Source organism: Hipposideros armiger, unplaced genomic scaffold, assembly GCF_001890085.2.
Source record: "Hipposideros armiger isolate ML-2016 unplaced genomic scaffold, ASM189008v1 scaffold_92, whole genome shotgun sequence".
In the NCBI taxonomy this organism is placed as follows: Eukaryota; Metazoa; Chordata; class Mammalia; order Chiroptera; family Hipposideridae; genus Hipposideros; species Hipposideros armiger.
Window position 1 is genome coordinate 269,323 of NW_017731442.1, and position 7,610 is coordinate 276,932.

Below are 7,610 nucleotides of genomic sequence, written 5' to 3' on the forward strand. Positions count from 1 at the left end.
CTCAAGAGATCAGCTCTGCCAAGTGAGTCATTCTCACCAGAAAGGGAGACATCTTTCTCCTCTTTGCTCAGAGAATTCCTGCACAGTAACAGACTGCTTAACTCTCTCGTTTGTATCGCTGGCTCCAAAGTTTGGTCACCTGCAGCAATTCTGCACCTGTAAAGAATTAAAGAATTTCTGGAAGTTTCCCGAGGCTAGCTGGAGTTTTCATTGCTAGATGCCAGTTGAGATTATGGTGTTCTACTCCTGGCATTTCACCCCTGCCAGAGGAATGGGCAAAACACCGCTTGTGGATAAATACTGCTTGTGGATAATGGCTGAAGAGACGTTCAGTGAGCTCACTGCAATGCTCAATCTAGGGCTGAAGCCCATAGTTTCTGAACACTGTCTGTGCATTGAGTGTCATGCTCATGCTTCATGCTTCAATCTACTGGCAAGCTTGTCTTCGATTCCAAACCATAACTTCTGTATGAAGCCTAGGTCTCTGATCCTGTATGGGTTTGTTTGTTTGTTTGTTTGTTTGTTTGTTTGTTTTGTTTGTTTGTTTTAAATTGGTCTCTGGGTCTATATACTAAAATGCATTGTTGGTATATAAATTATATAAATCTTTATTATTATATAAATCTTAATTTATTTTAACACAAAATGAAAGAAGTTAAAGTAATTCACATACCATATTAGAAATGTATTCAAACTAAACAAGGGGTCTTAAGCAGCAATGTAGAGAAATTATTTTTCTCAGAGTTAAATGCAGAGAAAGAAGAAATGGGTCAACCACCACCAGGGATGTTCATCAGTCAGCAGTCAGGCTGCCATCCTTACTCATTCTTAGCATCTCATTCACTTCCTATACATCCTTTTTTCGTAATTCAAAATCAAAGTAATATTTCTATCTGAACATACGTGTTTAGTTGACTATGAACTAGTCATCATTTTGATGACTATTGGCTTTCCTGTTTAAATCCTTTTCTTATTTGATCACCCAAATTCCTTATTTAACAGAGGCTGGTTTATTTTCCCTTCATTTTATGCTAACAGACAAACAAATTAATATTCTAATTTGGCTCAAAATGTGTTTTGACATTTTGACGCATACGTTGACACACAAAACCATTTTAAATGATGTATTAAATTTAAATGCATTCCTGGTTTCTCACCTGGTTCCTGCTAAGCCCCAACCTGGGCCTGGTCTCTTAACCTTTCTCAGCCTGTTTCTTCATCTAGTAAAATAAGGGACTGGATAAAGTTTTCTCCACTTTCAGGTCTGAGACTCTGTATCATCCGATTTAAGCAGGCAGAGCTCTCTTTAGAAATGACCTGCTCGCGTGTCCCAGCCTGAACCTTGACAATATTCCTACGAGCATAAAAGACACCTGCTCAACAAGCTGGGCAGCAAGAATTACCTGTTCTGAAATACCGGGCAATGATAACAGCCATCTGTCTTGTCCTCTGCAATCTACCAACAAAGAATTAAACAGAGCAAAACCACAATGTGTGTGCCCTATTTCTATTGCATTTTATGCAATAGAATGAAATGAAAATTGGTTTCGGTTTTTTGAGATTTAGGCTTGTATCCCCCTCTATTGTTGATTCTAAAAGAAGCCTCTTGACTTCTCCAGGCTTCCATTTACCAGACCATATTTTAAATAATGGGAAGATAACTCCCAAGCACTTTTCTTACTTTGTAGAGAAATTAAAAAGTTCTTGAGGTTCTATATTGAATGTTTCACTGTAATGGTTTTTAAAATGAGTACTTTTATTTCAAATAAAAGCAGCCTTCTAATCTATGCTGGAGAATGAAAAAAAAAGTGAATTGTCAGGTTCAATTCATATCTGTCATCCATTAAATGCTCATTTATGTTGTATTTTTTGCTACAGATAGCTTGGTATTTTTGTGAAAATTGCCAACTACCTCTTGTCATGAATTCAGAGATTATTACCTTGGCCAAAATTCATGGAAATTTACTATTCAGGTGGCACATTTGCAGTCACGCTTTTTTTTATTTTATTTTATTGGAGTACAGTGTGTTTTTCCCGAACCCATCAGCTCCAAGTCAAGTAGTTGTCTTCAATCTAGTTGTGGAGGGCACAGCTCACTGGCCCATGTGGGAATCAAACCAGCAACCCCGGTGTTATGAGCCCACACTCCAACCACCTGAGCCAACTGGCCATCCTGCATTCATGCATTCATGCATTCCTTTGTCTACCTTTTATTGGTCACTTATTCTGAGTCAAATCCTCTAGCAAGCTATTTCTTTTGGGCAAAATGAACTTTTCGTTGTCCCTCTAACCACTCCTAGTTGTTCAGAGATCCTGATGGGCAGGAGTTAGACGGTCCCATGAACCCCCTCCAGCACTTTACCTCAACTCATTTTAGATAGAAAACATCAGGGGTAAGGGGAATTTCTGAGTGCTAACTATGTGACTTTTTCTATTCGCAATAACTAAAATAAAATGAAAGGCTTTAGTTGGGGAAATGTTTTTTTTTTATCTTCTCAACCTACTATCTACTGAATTATTTAAATTCCATCATGAAAAAAGACATTTAAAAGCACCAGTTTCTGCTCCTTGCATCTTGTTTATGGATTAGGCATATTTTTAAATCATGAGTTCTGGTCCAAGATTTTGATAAACAATTAATCTCCTGGGCCTCGATTTCTCCATATTAAATTACAGAGGTGGTGTGTTAACAAGGCTAAGATTCTCCAATTCTAAGCGCTATGACTATAGGAAGTAAGTGGGCATTTTATAGAGAAGGGAATTTCCTGGATTTAAAGAAAAACCTTGTTATCCATAGAACAAAATCATTGAGGAAGACGCACATCCTCAGAAAAACATAACTTACATTTCCCTTCAGCACTTCTTGTCAGCACTTGATCATTTACTGCTCTCCATCTCTTGTGGGGGGTTTTTTCTCCCCTAAGCTGTTCAGAGGTCAGGGTCATGTCTTGAACACTTATGCTCCATTATAACAGTGTGTGTTAAATGCAATAACATTTATTGTTATGAATGAATGAATCTTGCTAATATTTCACATACTTGCAGGGAAGAGTATCAAACGCCCCTGCGGGAGTGTGGGCAGTTGGTCACAGTGATTTGATGGCAATGACTCTTAAATTAAACTAATGGTAAATTCGGGACAGAATTAAGGAGGGCACGAAGCAGAAGTCGATGCCTGTGAGTAGTCTTGGCCGAGCGATTTCAATCTTGGCATTCCATTCAGAGGTTTTTAACATTTACTCTGAATTAAATGCCTCTACAACAAAACAGGGGAAATTATGCAACAGAAGGAAATTTGAGAAATAACTGAGAAAAACAGCTGCCAAGCATTAAGGATTTTAATCTAGTTCCCAGTATAGTTTAATAATATGTGCCAAGTCAGTATTCAAAAAATAGTCATCATAACGATAGATGATAATGATCATGAGTACTTTAAATGGTGCAGTGGAAGAATTGGGTCTTAATGCCTTCGTGCCATTTTTAGTTCCGTCTCTAACTTGCTTCGTCTCTTAAGGCTAATGACAAGGCCATCTGTGCTTCTAGCTTCCCCATCTGCAAACTAGAGATCATATCATTTCCTACAGAAAGTCTGTGGGCTGTGTTTTAATATCCTCCAGTGAAACATCATATATAAATACAAAGCAGGCAATGATAAACCAAATGCTACCAAGGGACTAAATTTTAAGACAGAGAATATTATAAATTAAAATTAACTAAGACCTTCTAAACAACATTCTAAGGACTTGAAGCAGTTAATGGAAAGGTATTTAAATCGCATTCACTTTAGATATTTTTGAAGTAAGTAGGAGCATAAATTATAAATAGATAAACAAATTCCAGGATAGTTTAAGTCATAAAACTCAATATTTTAAATTATATCTATCTAAAATATTATGTTAGTTCTACATTAATTTCTGAAGCAAACTAGCATTATATAAATTAAACTTACTCTTAAAATTGGTAACAATTTTTAAATGTGCTTTAATACATTAAAAAAAAGAAAGAAGAAATATTTCTTCTCGGTTATTGAGAGGATATGCAAGAAAAACAGAATTCAGATCAGCCTACAATTACCTAGTTCATACAGCCAAAACAAAGGAATTATCTGAATAAGTTGACATCGTGTGAGCATATCAGCAAAAAGCCCTTATTACTCTGACCCTGAAAGCCTAAATTGCCTTGTTTTCTCAATTCCCTTTAATTATGCATATGGTTTCTTTTCTGTTGTTCAGTCTGCTGGTGTGTCTAAAATTCAAAAGCTTTTTAAAGTAATTTATATTTTTTCTATACATGTAGGTTGTTTTAAAACATAACAAAAGGGCTTAAAACAAAATTAATGAACAAAAACAGTCCCAGAGACAAGGACTTGCAATAATTTTAGCTGTCTCTTCGGGCATTCACACATATCTACATTTCTAAATAATGTGTGTATTCTACTCTCTTTTGCATCATTCATTTTGGATATAATTTGATTGTAATCTTTTATGGTAGATGAGGATATTGCTCTCTTGCACAATTATCCCCTTTATGTCTCGTCCCCCCCCCGCGCATCCTCCTCCTGTACAATAACATTACAATTTTTTATTAAACATTTCATGTTTACATTAATATACCCAAACATTACCTCTAAAAATTATAATCTATTATCTTTTCTCTCTTATCTTTCACATCTCCTGAGGTCAATAATTACCTTATTGTTTCCTTCATTTAGTTCTCCCTGTACCCATTGCTAACTCTTCCCACATCTCCCAAAGGCTTCTCTGCACCAGGTGAAGTAATCAATCAGTTACACTCTTTTCTTGGAGACATCCCTCCTATCTTTTCCTCTCTGAACTGGTTGCTCTTTAGGCTTACTGAACATCATCCTGGGATTTCCTTCCACTCTTATCTGAGAAATTTCCTGTGCCTATATCCTGAATGAGCTCCCTGTTTCTTGGACGTCACATCTTCTTCCTCTCTCATGGTTTACACCCTCATTTTGTTGGAGCACAACATCCAGCAACTTCTTCAGATTAAAAAGACAATATATTGGCAGAAGAAATCACAGCCTTCATGCATACGAAGTCACATGGCTCCAGTATGGGCTGTTGAGCTCCACATCTGGTACAGCTATCATCCTAAGATCTCCCTTCACCGTGACACTGGGATTCCCTCTACCACTCTCCTGTGTCACATGCCCTGTGTCCACTCCTTGACATTCTCTTCTTTTTGTTTTAGAAAATATTCTCTGGTAACTTTTAGGAAGAGTATATAAGAGGTAAGTTTTTTGAGACTTGTATGTTTGAAAATATTTTTATTCTATCTTCACATTTGACTGATAGTGTGGCTGGGTATAGAATTCTAGATTGGAAATAATTTTTCTAAGAATGTTGAAGGCATTGTTTTATTATCTAATAGCTCCTAGTGTTTTTGAGAAGTTCAAGGCCATTCTGGTTTCTTATTTTTAGTATGTGATCTGTTTTTTTCTTTCTGCTGCCTGGACTCACTGCCAGACTCTGCACTGGGGCTCCACAAGCTGGACATACAGAGGTTCTCTTTGCAATTACACAAGTCTTTATTTTGTTGCATCCCTAGGGCTTTGCCTGGGAGGCAGCATTAGGGCCCCTTTATCCAGAAGGCACAGATGTCTACAGTCGTATCACTTACATCTGACTTCTTTTTTCTTTTCTATTTTTTAAAGATTTTATTGGGTAATTGGGGAAAGGGAACAGCGTTGGGGAATCGGGGAAGGGGAACAAGCAAGTTGCTGTCCTTTTGTTCTTCAGTCTAGTTGTGGAGGACGTTGCTTCACTGGCTCATGTTGGTATTATCATTGCACTCTTCCTGGCTGAGGCAGATGGTTCGCCCTCCCCTAGACGGTAGCTTATGGCAGCCCACTGCAGCTCCACTGCAGCCTATGTCAACACCAGCGGCTCACGGCAGCCCAACTCCAGGTCGAGCTGTTGTTCACCATCTTAGCTGTAGAGGGCGCAGCATCACTGGCCCTCATGTAGGATCCAAACCGGGGCCCTGATGCTCAGAACTGGCATCCCAAGCCAACTCTTAACCAATGTGCCATTCGTCCGGCCCCCAACTTCTCTTTTCTTGACTATCCTCAATTCCAGGGAAGCTTTTTCTACTGGAGGAATATGGTCCTACCCTCCTCAAACCATCTCAAACCTTTAGCTAACCCAAGGTTTCTCAACTGTGGCACTATAGATATTTTGGACCAGGTAATTCTTTGTTGTGGAGAGAGGTCCTGCGTGTTGTAGGGTGTGTAGCAGCATCCCTGGCCTCCACCCAGAGCACCCCCCCTCCACCCAGTTCTGGACAGTCATTATCAAATATCCACTGAGCTAACCCCAAGAGTCCCCTCTGTTCTCTTAAGACCCAGGCTTTGATGCACAACTGGGAAGAGTCTCACAGGCTATTTGCTTTCCTTGAGGCAATGAATGCTTTCCCCTCCATCCCTGAGGCAAAGCATGTGAATGTGAAGAGGAAGGCAAAGGAGGGAAGAGAAATTAGATGCATCAGGGAATGTGGTTAATATTTTAAAGGCGTTATCCCACCTAGGTTGTATTTTATCACCTGTTGCCTTGAAATGGACACATGTCATTCTAGTACCTCTTTTGTGTGTAATTACTTTTTGTGTATAGACTTGCAATGAATAGCATGTTAAAAAACTTAAGAGGGGGCAGGAAGAGATTTAGTCACTAAATTCTGATCAATATAGCTGACAACAAGGATTATTTTTCATGCTCAACACACATGCCTCGAACTGTGTTTCTCAGTTTTGAACTTCTCTTCCAGGTTTAGGACTTACATTCCCACTAGTGAATCACACCAAGGCTTAAGTGTTTGGAGAAAGAGGTAGATCAAAGACCTTGCATTTGATGCCTTTAATCCTTGCATGAGTCATTCCAAGGAAATCGATAAGAACCAGCAATAACTCTACTGACTGTATATCTTTCATCAGCTCACGCACAAGAAAGATTTAGCCACTTTTCCTGGTGCTGTGTCTTATTCATTCATTCATCCTTCATTCACTTAAGTTTAGAAATAAGTGGTTCCTAAGCTCCCAGAACATGAATTGCTGTAAGAGGTTCATATAGAACAATCCTTGAGATGAGTTCCAGGTCTTTATTCTGCTTGTTAACCAGCTTATCACCTTGGCGCAAATGGGGGGAAACACTGTTGAATCTGAGGCTAAGAGAAGGGGAGATATTTTAGCTTCTGAAGCCTCAGGTATGAAGAATCTTAGATCGTTTCAATTGATTTTAAAAGCCTTGAGCTTGCGAACAAGGCTTTGGATGTTGCCCTGCTTTCAGTTCTTGTTTTATTCATATATTCTCAGGTCATTAATCAAGAATCATTTTTTTTCTTTTGGCTACAGAACTCTCGTATAGCACAAGAGGTTGTAATATAAAACTGCTAAGTGTTTACAACTCTTTAGGGGAAGTTAATTACTTTGCTATAATGTTATTTACATTGTATGTTGCTACACTGGTAGACTACAATATGAAAGCATTAACACCCTTTCCCTCCACCAAAATTCAGTCTAAAATAAGCTTTTTTCCCCTGAGCATCTCAGCTCTGGCACATGGCAACAGCTGTGCATATGCCGAGCCCCC